General features: G+C 44.7%; 2 long non-coding RNA genes across 3 annotated transcripts; one reads left to right on the top strand and one right to left on the bottom strand.

The window, feature by feature from the left end:
• The first annotated feature begins 11,482 nt into the window (after window positions 1–11,482).
• On the top strand, window positions 11,483–12,742 carry LOC119336484. Of its 2 annotated transcripts, none has more exons than XR_005162558.1 (4): window positions 11,483–11,784; window positions 11,938–12,007; window positions 12,305–12,421; window positions 12,614–12,742. It is a non-coding gene; the product is annotated as an uncharacterized LOC119336484 (long non-coding RNA). The 2 variants fall into 2 exon arrangements; XR_005162557.1 differs by having other exon boundaries at window positions 11,483–11,793.
• Window positions 12,743–15,137: 2,395 nt separating this feature from the next.
• LOC119335888 lies at window positions 15,138–18,191 on the bottom strand. Its single transcript, XR_005162113.1, has 7 exons — window positions 17,686–18,191; window positions 17,285–17,476; window positions 16,743–17,209; window positions 16,267–16,323; window positions 16,129–16,166; window positions 15,509–15,553; window positions 15,138–15,263 (listed from the first exon to the last, which is right to left on the bottom strand). It is a non-coding gene; the product is annotated as an uncharacterized LOC119335888 (long non-coding RNA).
• Window positions 18,192–21,490: the final 3,299 nt, after the last annotated feature.

The following is a 21,490-nucleotide window of genomic DNA, read 5'->3' as shown; positions in this document are numbered from 1 at the left end:
TCCCGGTTTGTGTCTCCAACCGGGACTAAAGGTTAGACCCCTTTAGTACTGGTTTGTGATACAAACCGGGACTATAGGTTGGCCCTTTAGTCCCGGTTTGTAGCTTGCCACCACCCCTTTAGTCCCGATTTGTGATACAAACCGGGAATATAGGTCTGAAGTGGCACTAATGCATAGCCGTTCGAACCGACACTAATGGTCACATTTGTGTCGGTTCATTTACAAATCGGGACTAAAGGGCTGAACAATAGGCCCTGTTTCTACTAGTGCTGTGACACACCACCGCCTCCAGGTCACCGCCGTGAAACACCGCTGAGGTCCGCAATCGCTGAAGCCGGCCGGCCCTCATCTTCATGTCATCGTCTCTCAACCTCCATCGACCTCCTCTCGGATCGATCCTGCACGTCACTAGATCGACGAAGGGGACCTCCACCATCGCCGTTCTTCTCACTCCCCGACCTCCTGTCACCGTGCTCCACGGATCTGGCCGTGACCACAACTGACGGAGCTTCCTCGGCCACCACCGACGACGCCGGCGAGGTAGCTACGGTTGTTGCTGCCGGATCCATGGAGGAGCTCACCCCGGCCTTCTCCTCGTTTTCCTCTTGTTGTACGCCTTTATGCATATTGCTATGTGTTATAACTAACACATTGGCAATGAAACACCTTCTAGAGATAGCATTGAAGGTAGTACATATGTTTTGTACTGTAAGCCATTGCATTTACCTAAAGGAATATGCAACTCACAGTTCTCTGGGTATGTTTTCGGTACATGTTTGGAATATCTGCAACTAGGTGCATACAAGATGAATCTTCAAGACATGCTATCTTGCTTCGTAAGTACTGCTATTTAAGGTGAGCCTTGCAGAACTACTTTTTATGTTTCTAGTTTATCCTAAAGTATTTCAGCCTAAATTTCCTATCATTTAGATAAATGTGGGTTATTGTAATCTGACTCGTAAGTTATGGTATTGTAGCTATTGCATATGTCCCTCAATTTCCCAGTTCCATGTGTCAGGATGCTAATAAGGGTGCTACTATATTGCATTCCAATTTATCCTAAAGTATTTTAGCCTAAATTTCCTGTTATTTAGATAGGTGTGGGTTATGCTAATCTGACTAGTAAGTTAGGGTATTGTAGCTACTGCACATGTCCCTCGATTTCCCAGTTCAATGTGTCAGGATGCTAATATGGTTGTTACTATATTGTCTTGCATTTTGTAATATGTTATGTTTTCAATTTCCAGGGGCCGCCACCACCGCCGTCCATAGCAATGCATAGGCCGCTGCCCAGCTCCCTCTTTCCGAGCACGACGCCACATGTCGGAGCTTGTCGGGAGGCACGGAAGGACGAACGGAGTTCCACTGGTGATCCGTGTTGTCGCTGACGGTGTCATGGGATCAGCAGTGCATGTGGACAAGGTGATGGGGCTGCCAACCTACATCCTCTTCACCATCGCGCTTGTGGATTCTTGGGCTACCTCAACTTGGATCAGCTTTTTCAAGAGAGGATGCTTGCCATTCAGAGGTAAATGGTGCTCTTAAATTTTGTTGTTGTTTGATTTGGCTTGCTGTTTCTACAAATGATGTGAGGCTTGGCTTTGGGCAGTACATCGTCTGCTCCCGTGTCTAATTGCACGCATAACAATCACTTGATTTATGCGCTTCAAATAGCTTGTAATTCATAGAATTCACTACGGTACTTGTTCGTTCATGTATATGTGGCTGGATTCTGACGGAGAAGACAAAGACAACTAATATGCTGAAAACGATTTTACATCCTGGTTCGAAAAGTAAAATGGAAATCTTCGAGTAAAGGTATGTTCTACTAGAAAGTAAATTCACGAGGGATCTCATTGAAATTGAAAGTATGTTTCTTTTTTTTATTCCTAGATTTTGAGCATCTTGAAGGTTCATCACTTGATTTTCACTATTACATCATGTTTTATGTTACAACCCATTTGAAGAGGAATTTCAGAGATAACTTCCCGCTTATATGGAAATGCTGCAGCAAGTGGATTCCATGGATGTCTTTGATGAGGTAATATGTTTGTTTTACTTGTTCTTACTATTAAAAATTATTCTCCTGTCATAAATAATACTAGTACGTATCTTGTTATTGTGAGGCTTCTGCGGTTTTTCAATAAAAGAAGTTCTACAAGCATGTGGAAGTTGTGTTTATGAATGCCAGGGCCAACGTTGCACCATCATGGATGGACGGGACAACTTGGAGGCGGACCGACTCCTACACTCAACCCTCCCTGGCACCTATGCTGAACGATGTCGTCGGCGCGCCAACGCTGGACTTTGCACGGATACCTCATCTTGGACCTATGCTGCCGGGGCAGGAACTCCACACCACCACAGTTTGGTAATGCAATCCACCTCCCTTTCTCTGTTCTGAGTCAATGTTAATCATCCGACCAGAGTTGGTCAGTGCTAGAGGATTGGGCTTGGTGGTGGCATTGTATATAGCAGCTTGTGGAATGGTAATGTTGCTGTTGTAGCCTTGGTTGTTTTGTAATTTCATCATGGGAAGCATTTAGGTTGTTATGAACCTGGATGTTTCCCTTTAGGTTGGTTAATTCAACTTCTTGCTGTCACTGACGTATTGTTTTTCTTTAACCTGCTAGGGGTCTTGGGTAATGTAAAGGTGATGATGTCGAACAAAACAACCTTAATCAACAGGTACAAATAATTTAGGTTGTGTTTTGCCTTATGTTATCATGTTCTCTATTTTTTTCATGTACCTTTGTATAGTTGTATCCCCTTTTAAACAGTAGAGATTTATTGGCCAAGAGAAACTCTTGTTACATTTGAGGCTAATATCTTGCTAATTTCAGTTATGTTATTGTGAAACCAAGACCTTGGAAAATACCAGTTAGTGATCCTAACAAGTATTTGTGTGCAGTATACTAAGATTGTTATGTCTTGCTTTAAATCTTCCCGTCTATAAGAAAATTTAAAGTAGCACCCGAACTTCTTAAACTAATCAGCATATTCACTGTTAAGACAACTCACAAATAGAACTTTTTGCTGGCAATATCTACCTAATACTACTGAAGATAAATGTTCTTGATCTGTGCAGCTTTGATAAGAGATTCGATGATGCTAATTGAGAACTTTACCTGGCCAATAATTCGCGACATTATGATGGTTGCATATTAGAAAATAACTGGACAATGAATATATTTTTTGCCGTCTTAATGTTATATAATTACCCTGTACCTTAGTACCTATAGATAATATTTTTGTATAGCAAAGGTGATAGCTAGACCATCAAATTGGCGGATTTGCATGCCTGATTTGAATGTACAATTCGTACTCATAGTGAGATTTTTTATCGCTCAATATATCATATGCTTACATTCTTGTGTGTTCATTGTATATCTTATTATGATGAAGACATACTTCATCTTGCTAATGAATGTATTCAATTTACAGTGGCTAATTTCATGAACTAAGTAGGTGTTATAGAATTTTGTCTTTTCATTTAATTGTGTTTATGTAGTTCTGCACAACACGCCTTCTTGCTGAACTATATCAACAGAAGCCAGTAAGCGAAAATTAACAAATCTCTTATGCGACATTTACTTAGGTGACAATTTTGCAGATTTTATCACTCGATCAGCTGCTTAATCTGTTCATTAAACTACACATCGCTTAATTACGTTATGTATTGCAGAGATTTCACTTGGTGTATGTTAAATGTCAGTTTGTTATACCGAGACTTGGTTGTTCAAGGGTAGTAGAATTACTAGTTATGAGAAGCATTGAAACAACGCTAAGGAAACCAATTCTCCTTTAATTAGTTGTTCAGGATTTCAATTAGTTCTATTGAACATACAATTTTCAGGCATTTACAATTAATTTGAATCACCGAAAAGCTAGCCTCCCCCATAAAAGGTGGGATGGGCACTGAGAGATCGGTGAATGCCCCTTACAAATTAGTTTTTGCAAAAGAAAAGAAGTAGCAACCAAGTTTTTGCACCGGTAGGTACTGGACATACCATGATGCAAGCAGGTAAGCAACATCTCCCTCTTCTTGGCATCTCTCATGGCTCTTGCCATTTTCTTATTATAGTTACTTCTATGTTTCTAGGAATTAGAATTTTGATAGTGAAGCTGCTTCAAAGGTTAGAATTTTTGAAGATCTCTATATGTGTTTCTGCAACTTACAAGATGTTACCAATCAATATTTAAAAGGGCTGATCACAACGAGAAAGACAATACTATTCTTTGTTCGAGTCTCTTCTATTAAAATTTAGTACAAATGAAGTTCTGACCAATACTTTATTGTATGTTATATATATATGATTGATATGTCTCCAACGTATCTATGATTTATGAAGTATTCATGCTCTTATATTATTATTCTTGGATGTTTTACAATCATTTTATATCAATTTTATATTATTTTTTGGGACTAACCTATTGACATAGTGCCCTGTGTCAGTTGCTGTTTTTTGCTTGTTTTTTATATCGCAGGAAATTAATATCAAACGGAGTCCAAACGCCGCGAAACTTTTTGTGGATTTTTTATGGACCATAAGACATCCAATGGGTCAGAGCAGCACCTGGGGGGGCGAGGGGGGCACAACCCATGCGCGCCCGATGGGTTGTTCCCACCTCGGTGGCCTCCTACACCCCCTCTTTGCCCTATAAATCATCGAATATTCCAAAAACCCTCGGAGAGACCCTAGATCAGAAGTTCCGCCGCCGTAAGCCTCTGTAGCCATGATAAACCAATCTAGACCCCGTTCCGGCACTCCATCGGAGGCGGAAATCATCACCGATTGTCATTTTCATCATCCCGGCGGCCACCATGATAAGGAGGGAGTAGTCCACCCTGGGGGCTGATGGTTTGACCAGTAGCTATGTGTTTAATATATCTCTCTCTCCCTCTCTCTCATGTTCTTGAGATGTCACGATCTTGAGGTATTGCGCGCTTTGTTAATATAGTCGGATCATATGGTCTTTTCCCCTCTCTACACTAGTAGAAAACAGAGCTTTAAAACCGGTTTGTAAGGGTCTTTAGTGCCGGTTCTGCAACCGGCACTAAAGGGTGGAGACAAAAGGCCCCCCCACCTTTAGTACCGGTTCGGCACGAACCGCCACTAAAGGCCCACCACGTGGCATGAGCTCGCGCCGTGGTATGGGGGACCTTTAGTACCGGTTGGAGTGAGAGGATGGGTGACCGGCCGGTAAGTTAGACGATTTGGAATGAGTGATCCACACTTGAGAAGTTAAGAGGGATGATTAGAGACTAAATCATCAAATAATTCAGAAAATTGAAAATAAAAAAAATCAAATATTTTTACAAAATTTTCAAATAAAAATTCAAAAAATTGAAATAATTATTTAGTAACACTAATATTCTTGAATAATTATGTAGCAACAGTAATACTTCTTGAATAAGTAGTTTGACCATAGTTTGACCAGATTTAACCAAAATTAAAAAAACTGAAATTTGAGCATATCTTTTTTTCCTTTTGAAATTTGAGGATTCTCAAAAATTGCAAACAGGCCGTAGGCTGTCAAAATCGGATGCGGATTTTCATGTTGAATTTTTTGATATATTATACATTTTTTTCCGACATCGTATGCAAAAGTTATATCCGTTTTACATTTTCCCTACACTTTTTGCAAAACATGTCCAAATTTAAGTTTTTAAATTTTTTATCATTTTCTTATGTATTTTTCAAAACTGAAATGACAATATACCGGAGGGGGGGGGGGGTAGTGTTTGAAAATTGCCCTATAGTCTCGGTTTGTGTCTCCAACCGGGACTATAGGTCAAACCCCCCTTTAGTACCGGTTCGTGCCACGAACCGGTACTAAAGGTGATCGCGGAGCCCCGTCCTGACGCCAGCCTGCCACCACCCCTTTAGTATCGGTTCGTGGCACGAACCGGCATTAATGCATAGCCATTCAAACCCGCACTAATGGTACCATTAGTACCGGGCCAAAATCGAACCGGGACTAATGTGTCTCACATTAGGTCCTTTTTCTACTAGTGCTATCTTGTTGTCCTGAATTGAGTTTTCCCTTTGAGATTTCGTTTTATTAGATTGAATACTTTTATGGATTTGAGAGCACTTGATATATGTCTTGCATATGGATACCCGTGGTGACAATGGGGTATTATATTGATTCACTTGATATATTTTTTTGGCACTCAACTCGCGGATTCCCGACGTGACATTGGCGTAATATATGCATACGGGTTGATGCACGTTCTTGTCTTTGTTTCTCCGGTAGAAATCTTGGGGCACTATTTGGGGTTCTTTGTGTTGGATTGAGTATTACGAATCTGAATTTGCTTTGGTGTTATTTTAGTACGAACTCTTGGATAGATCGATCGAAAAGAATAGCTTTGAGGTGGTTTCGTTCCCTACAAACAATTTATTCTTATGTTCTCTGCTAGATAAGAATTTTGGAGTGATTCTTCATTGCACTTTGAGGGGTGGTTATATGATTCAATTATATTAGCATTGTTGAAAGATTGCACTAGCGAAAGTACGGACCCTAGGCCTCATTTTCAAGCATTGCAATACCGTTTGCGCTCACTTTTGTTAATTGTTACCTTGCTCTTTTTATTTATTCAGATTATAAAAATATATATCTACCATCCATATTACACTTTTATCACCATCTCTTTGTTTGAACTAGTGCACCTATGCAATTTGCCATTGTATTAGGTGTGTTAGGGATTCAAAAGATTTCTTGTATTTGGTTGCAGGGTTGTTTGAGAGAGACCATCTTTATTTTACGCCTCTCACGGATTGATAAACCTTAGGTCATCCATTTGAGGGAAAATTGCTATTGTCTTACAAAACTCTGTGCTTGGAGGCCCAACATGGGTCTACAAGAATAAAGTTGCGTAGTAGACATCAAGCTATTTTCTGGCGCCGTTGCCGGGGAGGTGAGTGCATGAAGATATATCTTTAGATCTTGCAATTGAATCTTTTAATTTCTTGTTTTATCACTAGTTTGGTTTATACAAAGAAAACTGCAAACGCTCCACACTACTAACGCTCCCCATGCAGTGCATCTAGAGGCAGTCAACGGTCTACAACAACTTTTTTTCGGTTTCACAGTAACCTCCGGCAACCGTTCGGATCAGGCTATCTAGACAGCGGAAGCCATCAAGCACCGACTTGTATCGGTCAGCGGAGCGGTCCGGACATGATTTCTCCCACAAACCGGAGACAAATGTGGGGAAGGGTTGCGGTAGTCCAAACCGATCACAAGCCCGTTTTCTGGCCGCCCTTGCCACCAAACACCCCCTCCCCCCGCGCGTGCTCTCGTCCGGCGCCAGCTGCACGCATTGATGCCGCTATATAGCGCGCCGCTCAACAACGAAGACAGCTCAGGGCGGACCCGACCTCTCAGTGCCTCCGCTGTTGAAGCGGCGCGCTGGCCGAGGGCGCCATCCGCGACGCATCTCCGGTGGCCTCGCCTATTCAATGCGGAAGACGCGTGACTAGACGGGACGGGACGGGACGGATATCTATCATGCCCATTTAGTGTCGCTGTCTATCCGTCTGCTGCCATTAAGCTGGCTCGTCGGCTGAGAAACCCACTCCTGCGTCGCGCGTTGACGCACCTGGACGTCTGGCCTCATCCGAATCCGCAATATAAAGGCGCCACCTGGCCACAACAGCACAACACCAGCCCCTCCACATCCTCCTCCCTTGCACTGCATCAGCCATGACCGCCAGCAGGAAAGCACTGTGGGACAGTCTGCCACCGGAGATGAAGCACGCCGTGGCCGCCTTTGTCACCGCCTGGCATAGCCGCCTTGCCAGGCGGATCGAGGACGGCTTGCCGGCCAGCTTGCCCAAGGTGTCCGACGACGAGGACGATGCCACGATGGAGACAGGCTCCGATGACTCAACCCCGACTCCCGCGCCTCCTGTGCACACTAGCTTCACCATGGAGCAGGAGCAGGCGCAGTTCAACACCACCATGGCGTAGGTGCAACCTGAGCCGGCGTCTTTGGCGGTGCTCCAGTAGAGGCAGGAGGAACAGCGGTGCGACCTGTTCCTCCTGGAGCAGCACGGGCTGGTGGAGGGACAGATCTACGGCGAGCGAGGAGGAGGGTCAGATCAAGGAAGGAGTTCCGGGCAGAGTCCATGGCAAACCGCAGTCCCCTTATGCTAGGGGTCATTGTGCAGTTTGCTTTATGGGAGAGCGACCGGAGGCAACTCGACTTCACCTCCATGGAGTTGCTGGACCATGCGTTAGCTCCAAAGGCCTCGGAGGTCGCAGTGGCGCTCGCCGGGAAGGTTGGTTTCGAGACCGTCCTCGCATGCGACAATGGCGAAGTCGTTGTGAGAGAAAGGGGTTGCCCAAGGGGATACACTAAGCATACAATATTGGAGGCCATCTCTACAAGTCGTCATCGGCCCCCTCATGACGACATCATCGAGCATATCCCTTCCGCCGTCTGCACCTGCTTCGTCATCATCGACGGCGACAAGGCCTTCTACCATGGATATCCTGAGGTGCATGCGGAGCCAGGCGGCGAGCTCGGCGTGTTCCATCTTCGCGTCTAAGACCAAGTCTCAGTCAAGTGATATGATATGTAAGAGGAAAAAGGAAAAAAGATTTTTTTGGCATAAATCTCCATGCAAAATTAAAGGAAGGTAGTATCGTTAGAGACATAACGAAGTCTCAGTTGGTTGAGACTCAGTAAAACTATTTTTTTAACAAGATGTGTTTTGTCATGCTTTTTTGCATCGACTTTTGCGGTGCGGTGATTGGTCTTATACTCCATACAGCGTGGAAACATCTCCCATCTAACATCCGAGCACAGTCTTTGCGGAGACAAAACTGCATTAACACTGTGTCACCCATGTCGTCATCAGCCGAGGTTGTTTTCCCTTGGCTCTTAACCAGCAGAGTCCGACATTAACTTGCGCCGACGGTCCTCTGCTGACGTGCTAGTCTATAGTACATGGGCGGTAGATGAAGGTCGACGGCCCATTGATTCTTTTTACCACGGAGTTTTTACCATTTAAAAAGGTCATCACGTACATCCGGGCACCTCGCTCCCAACCCTAGCTCACTCTCTCTCGCTCTGTCCTCTCCTTTCACTCCCCGATTCCTAACCCATCCACTACGATGTCCAGTCTGGCATCGACTCCAGCTCCAAGCTCGACTACGAGGAGAAGATGGCCCTCCGCATTGCGCTGGAGCGGTCCAAGGTGGAGACCGACGGCCGCTCCGGATCTGGAGCGTCGCTGTAGCTCCCGCACCATCACTGCGCGGACCTCAGAGCTAGACCCTCCTGGACCGGGCATAGCGACGCCAAGACAGCGCAGTCCGCGCCGACCCCGCCTTCTCCTTCCCCCATCGGCGGCTCCTCCACGCGGGCAGCGGTGGATGCTAGTGTCCGCGCTGTCGGCTTGTACGCGCATTTCGAAATCGGAGGCACGCGCCGCAAGAGGCAGCGTGCACGGGAGAGGGACGCGGCGGAGCAGTCCGCGCATCGCCGACACGGGATGGAGGCAGACCCCGACGACGACGCATGGCTCCTCGCATGGGTCCACCGCCGGTCCCTCATGATGGTGGAGACGAACGCGTGCCGCCTCCGACAGAAGAACACCAAGGCGCTCCGGCTTGCCATTGAGCAATCGAAGCGCGAGGCGAAGGAGGCAGCGGCGGAGAAGGCTCGGGGTCGCCAAGTAGAAGCGGGAGCAGCACAGGGCAGTCCGTCGGCTCATCGTCCTCTCCAACTCCGACGACGGCAATTGCGACAGCTGCACCTCCTCTTCAGACGACCAAAACCTTCCACCAACTGCAAATGCCTACAGCTGCGCCGGCGACCGGAAGGGCAAAGGCCCGGCGACGAATTGTTGAAACCCCGCCGTCTCCGTCTTCAATTTCATGTTCTTAGTAATCTAGTTTAAACTTGCCCGTCATATATGTGAATTATGTGCACTTTGGCGATCTTTTGGAGATCCGTTGGTGATCTTGGTGATCGGAATGTGTATTTCTATGTCTGTTCGATGATCTATGATCTATGTAGTTTAGTTCCATGTTGCATGCTTAGTCTCTACTCCTAATGTCTCAGTTGGTAGTCTCCGTTTCAGGTTTATTTTCGTCCCACCTTACCCGGTTTTTTTGTTACTTATTTTGGTACCTCTTCCCACCCCCCGCCACCAACCGAAAAAAACCACGTACCGAGTCCTCCACCAGCCCCCGCGCTCTTCAGGACGTAACAGCAGATCGCGCCTGAGACAAGCGTCGAAGAAAAAATCTACGACGATTAACCAGCGATAAAAAAACCTACGAAAATTAACCAGCGAAAAAAAAACCCGCACGTATCGAGCGACGTCACATGCCCTTGAGCGAGAACGACTCGCAGGAGATCCCTTGGCCGCCGCCCTCGCACTCGCATCCTTCGCCGCCGCCCTCGCACATCAAGCCGTCGATCCCTGCGCTACTACGGGAGCCACCGCCGATCCCATTGAGGAGCCGCCGACGACGACGGGAGACGCCACCGATCCCATTGAGGAGCCGCCGCCGATGACGGGAGACGCCGCACGCTGACCTACCCCTCCCCAATACCTAGCCTCGCACCTCTTCCCGTCTGGCGCCTCCTACCTCGGCTGGGCGGTGGCCTCGAGTGCATCTTCTTCCCCAATGCGGCCTCAACCAATGATGCTGCACCCCGGTGATGACTCCGCCCCAGATTCTCATCGGTCGGCGCCTCGCCAGCAGTGACTTCCCCCTCCACGTATCCTGTGATCCGGTCGTGTGCCACCGCCTCTCCAGGCGCCTAGATCCAGGCTTCCAGAAGGGGATAGGGGTGGAGGCGGCAGCGGAGGGGACAAGGATGTGGACCGGAGAGAAACTACATGGTGGAGGCACAACAAAGCGTTCAAGCACGGCACCCCATCGCATGCAGCTGCAGGTAACTACTTCCCTGAGTCTCCTTCGTAGGTGTGGTCACTATATATATTTCCTACTTGTGCAGATCCTAACTGGTTGTAACTCCGTTCATTCTCTTCCTAACAGTAGTTCGTCAGCCACATTGGACTAATCTAATGCATTCGAATTGCCTTGGTGTATGAAAATAACGATATAGGCTTGATGTGTACAATCGCATAGCTCCTTATCTAGACTAATCTGAATGTAGCTTATATTCTTAATCTTTTTATGCACACTATTTTAGCCAGCGGCAGATGTTGGGCACTTTGAGGTATGCAAACCTTCTCAGAGCAAGGGGAGCAAGAGTACCAGTACTGCATTTCTTATCTTCATCACTCAAAATTCCCAGAACTAATCATGAGCTCTTGCTTTGATACAGAACTAATCTTGAAGGTGATAGCCCTGTTTCTTCCCTGTTTTAGATCAACCGTTCTTCTTTCTTCCTTGGAGCTCCACTGTTTTGGATGAACTGGACTAACCCTAGGTAATTGATTAACTGGACTAACCCTAGGTAATCTTTTGTGGTGGGGCGTCGCCGCCGCCGGCGGCACCTGCATAGACCGTCTCGCTGGGAACAAAGAGATGCTCCCCTGATTTGGAGCTGTAGAAAGGAGGTGGTTGTAGACACAAAGTGGGGATACACAACTCCCAGTCATAATATTCTTTATCTTGGCTCGTTGTTTGGGGATGGACGCATCAATCTGATGGCGCTCTCCTCCATGCCAAACGGATCCTTGGTTCGGAGGCGCGCGGCGCCGACGATGACAACCTTTCTATCGACGCAAGGGCAGCAGGAGCTCATGACGCTGTTGATGCCACCACCATGCATGGGGTTGATGCAAGGTGGGACAAGTATGTATACCAGGCAAAGTACTCAATCTGTTTGGCATTTAGCTTTTTGATTCTGTTTTTAGTGAGCTTGATTCAGATAATTTCTTTACCTGAAGCCTTCACTCCAGGTAATCTGTTTGTCTGACATTTTGCCTTTTGATTCAGTGCGATCACTAATGGGGAGAACATAAAACTTCAATTGAGGGCACTGTGATTCTCTAGCTACATGTATCATGTAAGTAACGTCTTTCCATGAATCTTCTATGCATTATATAACCTCTCAGGCCCTTACAAAAGTATCTCTGTTGACTCGATTTCTTTCTGCTGATTCTTATAGGGTCACCAACCACACATGTAAAAACCATGTCTCCCTACTGTAATTTGATGATTTATTTACATGTGGCACAGAATAGTTCAGAGTTCACTCCGAGAAAGAATTGCTTTGCATGTACATTTGCTAAAAGACGGATGTGCTGAACTTTCGACGGTTCCGATTGGTTACTGACATAACCTTTCCTCTTTTCATTGATAGATCCAAAAGAGATCCTTATTTCACCTTTGTTTATAGGTATTCAACGTGAGGAATTATATACTTTTGGAGTGGAGCTATCAAATATATATTATGAGTTTCTAAAACATCTATTATAAGGTAAAATCATTATATACATATTATTTTATTTATGTTTCATGTGAGCCCAATCTACCGCAGCCATATGGAAGTTTTGGAAGGCACATCTTATTGCATGATCACGAAGAAATTATTGGATAGTTCATCATTTTTATGTTTGTATGAACAATGATTTTTGGTTGTTTGGCCTCACAAAGGTTCTTTGTTGAGCAGGAGTTGAAGAGAGCTTCCTCTGCCCCAGCAGATTCTGAGAAAACCAACCAGCAGAGAACATGAACAAATATAGTGACGAGAAAGGGTGGAGCTGAGTACAACACACATGGATATGATGGTCTCCCCTATTGTTCTTTTTGGCAATCCACTTAATCACTGACTCAACTTTGTATGGGTGAGCTAACAAGCCCGTGTTATTTCTTCCCTCTTTCTTTGTAAGTGGATGATTTCAGATTGCTCGTCATTATTCAACAACTATACTTGTGATAGAAAAATGTGCTAAACTATAGTGCTCCCTCCGTCCCATGATAAGTTTCGCTATACTTGTGAAAGACTAATGTATCTCTCCCTAATAATAATGTACGGATTGACTTTGTCGGGTTCACCGTCACAATACGCTTTTTTCTCATATCATAATACGCTTTTAAGATTTGTATAGACAAAATCGTAATATAAACGAGGTGGTACTAATCTTATGTTGCACGATCGCTCAAAAAAATATCGTACGTTGACAGCGGCTGGCTTCTTCGCTTGATCCGTTTCCGGCACATCCTCGACTGTGCCTGTCTAACCCCATGGGTGGGCCTACGCCCACGCACAAAAGACAGCCCATCAATCCTAACGCTGGTGCCGTGTGCTGCTCCTATACGGTGCAATCATCGTATTGGATTAGTACCAGATTAGGCTAGCTTATGTGCTGTATATATACTACTATGTGTGTGTTTTTTAAATAAAAATATCCTGGCCTCTTCATCAAGGGTTGCACACAATCATATTTATTACATTATTCAACAGAGTGGTACAAGAATGAATTCATTAATTAACACCAAGCCATCATCCTGACGAACTACGTCACTACACCTACTAGCTTGATGATGTACCCTGACCATGCATGAATGCACATCATCTAATCCGGTAGTCTCACCAAGCCGCCCCATGGCAAGCCGAGATCACCAATCGGTCTAGCAGATCCACACCGTGCATCGGATGCGCACGCTCCAGATCTGCCGCCGCCATTTTCCGTCGTCCCAACTTCTGGAGAGATTCATGCATTGACCTTGCCATGTACAACTACCATCGACGCCACCATGACGCCAGACATCGCCTCCACCCTGAGCGCATCAATCAACATATGTCCAACGTTGAGACCCCGCTGCGCCACACCGCTGAGATCCACCGTCATTGATGCGGTAGATGCCACACTGCTCCAACTCTGGCACCGGGAACCATCCGTGCTCACCGCGCACACCCTCCATCTAATGCCCAAGACGGAACCTCCAAGGAGGTGATGACGCCATGGCGCCGCCGCCGCTCATTCATGGGGAACTAGAGAGTAGGGAGGATCGGAGTTGACCTCACCGTTGCCACCAGGAAAGGGAATAACGCCCAAAGTGCCATCGACGACGTGGCCGCCGCTGTCGGCCAGAAATTTCCCCTGGACAAGCTTCCACCCCGTCACCAACCAGGCCAGCCACCAACACCTCTGAGCACAGACGTCGGAGATCTGGAGCAGCCGATGAAGAGAACCGCATGCTATGATAGTCCGCCTCAGATCTGACGAGAGGGGCACCGGGAACCACCTCACGCCACGACCGTCGTCCACTAGGACCTTCTGCCCAAGCAGCCAAGGAAATCTGGCCGACCGATCCGACAAACGTCCACCACCGGCAGAAGGACGCCGCCCTGCCACATCCCATGTCGCTGACTGCCGAGTGAAGAGAAATGAACCTTGCTAGCACTGGCGTTGGCTAGGCTTTGCCTGGCCGCACCCTCTGGTGGCGGCAAGGGAGAGGGGAGAGAGAATTGTTGTTGAACTACTAGAATTTTTATGACCCGTTGCAACACACGGGCATGTTTGCTAGTATTCTTCTAAAGTTATAACACATTCATGGTCTGTGTATATCATTTGTATGTTGCAAACCTGAGTCGGGCAGGCAGCAAGTGATTTCTTCATTTGCTATCTTTATATTCTTCAAAGCAATAAAAGTGTATGCGTATTTGGTGAGATTAGGGGAGTGTACTGACAAGTGACAAGCATATTTCCTTGCGCGTCGTCCTCGATGCTGCTTCCTTAGTTCACACAGTACTTTTCTTAATCACTTTTGTCGCATATGTTTGACACATCCAACTACCATGTTGATTTTCTGATCATTCTTTGGTCTGGACTATATATGATACTAGATAATATACCCCGCGCGTTGCAGCGGGAATTGGATGCAATACATTTGGATTAACTTTTTCCATAGAAGGTAAATGTTTGGATGGACAATATGAGATTTGAAAATTTGAAAATATATATGGACAAATATTGAACAATATGATAATTGAAAATTGAAAAATACTGTGTAAACGGATCCGTTCAACTTTAATGCACACTGTAGGTTTCTATCGAGATCATAAGTGCACCAAAGAACAAAAATTGGATCCATTCATGAATATATTTTAACACACATTGTTGGTTCATATTGAGATCATAAGTACAACAAAGAACACAAACTGGAACCATTGGTAAGTTGGTACTTGAACAAAATTTGTAATGTTTCTTGATTACAATAGAAGCTGAGCAAAGTGGTATGTACATAAGCACTATGTTATTTCTGGTTGTAGGTGATGTACGTTATTCCTCATTTGTAGCAGAGTGCAAGTTGTCCTGCATGTATTGGAAAATGCAGTGTTGTCAACAAAAGTAAATAACACAATAAATTACTGGATTTTTGAATCAGAAAATGAAGGTTTATGTAGCTAATGTAAAGTACTTATATGGTCCAAGTGTTCCTTTACTCTGCTTGTTCCTGTTGGAGATTTTCTGGAAGTGTATCTACATTCTTGTTGGAGATTTTTTTTGTAGGAAGAAACTCGTATTGTTGGCTAGGGTGTGAGAACAACAGTACATACTCTTGCTTGTGCTTTTTCGTAGTACTTGCTTCCGGCTCCTTTGAGCTACATTTACAAAAATGGTTCCGTTTATTATGTCAGATATTGAAAGTAATAAAAGCATGAATCAAAATATAAAATGAACCGGGCAAGAGCATATGAATGTAACCCAAGTTATCATTTGGCAAAATGCCATGGATGAGATGTAATCCTGAATATGTCATATTCCCAATATTGAGCAGTACATAGTGACTTATTTTGGGACGGAGGGATTATAAGTTAGCGTTCACTTGCATGACCACTACTGATTGTGTAAAGAGACTACAAATAATTGCAACTCATAACTGAATTTGTGAAATTAACATTTAGTTGGTAAAAGCTTGGTAATCTTCCAGACTTGAAAAAAAATTACTTGTGCTGGAGCAGGCAAAGAATTCTAGAAGACATAGAGAGGAATGTTTTGTGAGAAATATAAATCACATAAATCCTTTGGCCTGCTTCTTTGGTTTACTACTGTTGTTCATGGTTGGTTGCTGGATTTTTATTGTCTGCATTGTTGTGTAAGGAGAATATCTGGCATTCTAAATACTTGAAGGAAAAACATTGTTTTGTGAGATTTCTGAAGTAATACATACTCTTACTTGCATATTTGGAAGGATTATGGTCATGTTCCTTTGAGCTGCATTCAGATAAGATACTTCTTAGGGGTAAGCCAACCGTCAATAAAAGGAGAGCATGTATAAACCATGTGCATTATAGGCACGTGAGTATTGTCATACCTGAATGATTTATTGCCATCATCGTTGGTGAAATCTATTCTTCTTTTTGCTCCAGATCTGATGAGAAAGGAAGTTTAATCAGAGTAGTGCAATAAGCATGGAGGTTTACAAAGCACTACAGATGGGAAACATAAGGTTGATCAGAGTGGATAAATAAGTATATAGCTTTATGAAACATACCTGGATTCATTTTCTTTTATGTTTATAGGTGTTTGATTATCAGTTGGAGGTGTATAGTCATGAGTCATTTGGCTTTTTTGCAATTGAACTAAAGATAATTTAGAATAAAATTGATTAGAAAATGTGGATGTAATATTTTGTCAATATATTTTACTCCCTCCGTCCCGAAATACTTGTCGGAGGAATGGATTATCTAGACGTATTTTAGTTCTACATACATTTATTTTTATGCATTTCTCTGACGAGAATTTCCCGACGGAGGGAGTACATGATAAATTTGAGAAATGGTTGGTAACCTCTGAGCACTTATTTTGGATGAAGTTGAAGAGGGCAGTAGGCTTGATCTTGAGCTGTCTAAAAAAGCTTGACATGTCAAGTTAATAGTCCGATATACTAAGGGATTAATATTTAAAAGTTGCTAACCTTTGTTGAAGGAAACAGAGGCACTGAATTAGTATTGTCGATAGAGAAACTTCTCTTTAGAACAGATAAAACGTACAATCAGGATAAGACATATATATATAGACACCTATCTAACACAGGGGGGAAATGCAAGGCGTTTGTGTTTAATCGTCTCATTCAAAGAATTACATCAATGAAGCAAAATTAAAATCAGATTGATATTGATCAAACAAAATCCAGAATTAGCAAAGCAACCGGGGTGGAGATTATGTACCAGTAGGAGGCAGAAATCGAATGTGTTTGTGTAGGCATAGAGGGAAGACGAATGAACAGTACTTGGGTGTAATCGAGCAAGTACAGCCTGACAATGCAAATTTGTGATGCAGGCAGCAATATGGCATAGAGAATATGGAGGAGATGGGTGGGAGTTACTCACCGGGAGCAGTATGAGTGTTCTGGCAGAGGGACCCTCCAGTACTGGAGGTCGATGGGTACAAAAATGAGGTGAGGCGGAGCAGAATTTAAAGGGTAAAAATCCATCAGTTTCTTGTGGAGATGGTGGGGAGAGGAAGTGGAGCACCGGCACCAACATTAGTAGGAGAGGGAACGCCAAACATCAATTAGGGACCTGCAATAGAAATTATTTTGTTTTTAATTATAGGGAGTTCGGTTTTCAGAATCAGCCTGCATGTTGGCAACAAAATAAAAGCAGGTTATTCACTACAGATCATAGTCGGGGTCGTTGAAAGTAATGGGCTGTAGATGGGCCTTTTCCATAAGAATATATAGGATTATAGGAAGGAAGAAAATAATCTTGTGAAGAACAGAGCAGAGTACCTTCAAGTCCACAGACGGCGTCGAGATGGGCAGCAGTCGCGTGGAGCCCATTGCTGAGAACATAATGAGCACGGGAGAGAAGCTAGCCCTGTACCAGCTCTGGACGTCCCCATCGACACCGGATGCATCTTGGGAGAAACTGAGGCAGGTAACAAACCGAGGAGAAACGCGGCCAGAGAGGCGCGACGCCGCACGCAGAGGGGGGCTGGGCCTGCCCTCCTGCTGGAGGGGCGCCGTGCCGCATGCAGAGGGCCAGCCGTCCTGTTGGAGGGGCGCTGCGGCGCACGCAGATGGGAGGGTGCCGGCGGTGTTGCCAGAGGAGCACCGCGGCGAAGAAAGAGGGCCGCGGTCGTGCCAGAAGGGAGCCGCATAGCACGCATAGGAGAGATACGGCAGCGGCCCTGCCTGAGGTAGCTGCGCCGGCAGTCCTGCCGGAGGGGTGCCGCGCAACACGCAGAGGGGAGCTGCGCCCGCGGTCCTGCCGCCGCCACGCCTGACGCGATCCAGGGGAAAGGGGGAGATTGGTTGGGCTAAATCAGGAAAACACGCCCAATGGGGATGGATGCATCCAAAGCGGAGGAAGGGGATGCGGAGGTGGCTCTGACCACCGGCGAGTAAGGCTGGCGACGGGAGGAAAACCGCGAGGGCTTCTCCGGGTCTGGCCAGGGGCATGGAGCGTGGCCGCGTGGGGAATGATTAGATTGATTTCCTTTTTTTACAAGTAAAATGACCTCATGAGATGGGCTGCCTGGGGTGAATGAAGTGTGACGTGGCTGCCTGTGATTGCATGCTGATGTGTCTATCTTGCATGTTGAGATAAATCAAGTAGTGGGGATGAACTTCTTAAGGGATATGTATTATATCATCAGCACAATATAATTCTTCTTCTTCTTGCAGGGCGCTTCCGATGCACAGATGGTGGCGGTGAAGCAGCAGGCCCGAGAGAGCGTGTAGGGGAGGAAGGAGTTCCTGGTGGAGGTGCTGATACTGGCGGTGCTCAGCCACCCTAACTTCGTCAGCCTGATCGGCTTCTGCGCGCAGGGGACAAGCGGCTGCTGTTGTACGAGTACCTGCCCTTCGGCAGCCTGGAGAGTCATCTCTTTGGTAATACTTCTCAAAATTATTTAGACTTGCTAATAGAGCATTCAATGTTTAGCTTCTGCCAATCTGTACATTCTGTTCTTAGATTTATTTTCCCTCAATACTTTGTTTAATACAAGGAAGGACTGATATCATTCCCCAGCCAGGGTCGTTGATTATTGTTTATTTTATCATAGTTCAGTGTTTTTCATCTGAAAATAGATTCAAATGTGTACAGAGTAAGGGTCGTTAAATTTTTATCTATAGTCCTTCATCACCATCATCGAGCCGCTGGAAGGTGGGAAGCAGAGGGGATGTGTCATAGGAGGATTCCATCAGATTAGTTAGAAATTAGAATGCCGCTCAACCTAGCATTAAGGTTGGTTGAGCCTGATGCACTAGCACATTGGATTAGTTGGAAATAAGAATGTACGATTAATTATTAGAGAACTATACATGCACATTACTCATGTGTGTCTCGGTACCATGATTGCATAGGAAACACGTTAATTATGTAAGAGACGAATAAGAGTGATGACATCATAGCTCGGGCGTCTTGGGAGGAAAGTGGCGTCGGTGGTGCTGAGCCAGAACAAGTTCACCGGCTCTCCTTCTACCTGCTGGAGCATATGGACGTGTCACGGAACCCCTTCGTCGGGCCGTTCCTGTTGGCGCTACTGTCTGTCCAGTACCTGAGCATAGCCAGCAACAGGTTCACCCAGGCGCTATCCGACAAGGGGTCCTGCTGGGACAACCTCCGGATTGCCGACCTGATGGGGAGCATCCCTCCCCCCACTATCGCCATCCTATCCAACCAGCCGCCAAGCATCTACTACTGCTCCCACTGGATATGTAACCCATCTGACTCCCTTCGCTTCCTGTTCTTCCCTTGATATTATCAATTTGTGTGCAAATGCTCTTTTTGAGTAACTTAGTTACGGACTCTGATTTTATTCTTGTTTCATGTAGGCACTTATATATGAATAGCGTGCATACATCTGCACAACTGCATAACAGTCACAAATGGTTGTTTTGTGAATCTGCAGAGAATCTAATTATCCATGTATCGGCAATAGTCAGATTAATTTGTTTACCCAAAATTATCAAGGTGAATTCCCTGTTCTCGTTTTCTCAAGTCGATGATGCATGCCAAATATCCTACCACTTTACATTCGCTCTCTTTAAATCATTCATCTATTTGATCAGGAAGCATCTTGCTATGATCAATAAAGACGGAAAAACAGTGCACACAATAGATGAGTGGCCGAGTACAATGAACTTCGTTTATAGTCATGGATTATTCATGTGTTAAACAAGTTCTGCTCATCGATTAGTTATTATCAAACCTGTGGATTATGTTTTTACTACAATTTATGATTTAATTTGTACCTTGCAAACTCGGCAAGTAAAAATATCACTTATTTAAGAGCCGAGAGAGTGTTGTTAAAATGTGTCTGATTACCTTTTAAATGTTTTACAAGATTCAGCGATATATGAGTATACTTCCATGTCTACTTGATTTCTATACAGAATATGGAACCAGATGTAGTAAAATGTTTGCATACCATGTCTGGATTCAGCAGCTATTTACTGATGGCTGATTTTTAAGGATGTCTTATGAAGTTGTGATTCTGTGAGGAAAAGCTCATGAGTGGAATTATTCAGTATGGTGCTTGTGATGTTTCCTTCATAGCTCTTTTACAATCAGCCATTCCTCTATTATTATTCGTAAATGATCCTCTAAATCCTAAATACACAATGGATTTTTTGTTGCATTCATCTGTGTGTTACAATCTATTTCTTTCATATTTTTTCAGCGGTTCCATTATATATATTCACTTTGGAAGGCAAAAATTATATGTTGGCTGGTTGCCCGAGAAATTAAAAAGGCTAAATCTTGAGTTGTATGGAGCATGGTCATTTGCTTGAAGTTTCCAATGGACTGTATATACCATTGAATGAGAGGAATTATTCCATGAGTGTGGACAAATTGAGCTGATCGATTGATTGAGAAAATATTGTGTGGATGTTCTTAGATCTCCTTGCTCCACTACTCCTTAGATTATTACCTTTGTTCATATATTTTGGTTTATCTGAGCTGAAGATAACCTTCTTAAACTATCGATAAAAATAGTTCAAATTGTTAATTAATTGTTTGCTTAATTGTGTTGTCTATCTATTCTTTTGTACATAGAAGATATAACCTCCAAATCTGCACATGCTTTTGCCAATGTATCCATCCTGATATTTCTTATAATGTGAAAGTTATCAGAGCCCTTTTTTAAGCTTCCACTTTGAGTTCACCGGTGGCAGGTAGCTTGTACAATACTGAATTTCCAAGGTAACAAAATCGGTTATGCGTTGCAGCAAAATCGAATGTGGTAGAGAAAATATTCAGGCTTCGTAGCGAAACAGTGCCTCTGTTAGGATAGTACACCCAGATCCCCTATGCATTTGGTTTGTTATGATGTATTAATACTGAAGTTTGTACCATATCTTGAGAATTATGATTTCAGCAGTGATAATATAGTCTAGATAAAAGGATGGACACATAAGCTTGGGACATGATTGTGGCCGCTGTACTTCAAGAAGGTGCGGAGCTACGGTGAGCAGCAGGTTGCATCGTCATGGTGGTCGCCCTCGACCACGATGGTGTGCACACCTTGGCACCAGAATTTGGCTTGGGACGCCGTGGAGGGAGAGAGAAGGGGGGCGGGCAATGTTG

This window comes from Triticum dicoccoides, chromosome 7B, assembly GCF_002162155.2.
Source record: "Triticum dicoccoides isolate Atlit2015 ecotype Zavitan chromosome 7B, WEW_v2.0, whole genome shotgun sequence".
In the NCBI taxonomy this organism is placed as follows: domain Eukaryota; kingdom Viridiplantae; phylum Streptophyta; class Magnoliopsida; order Poales; family Poaceae; genus Triticum; species Triticum dicoccoides.
This window is presented reverse-complemented; position numbering and strand designations above follow the sequence as displayed.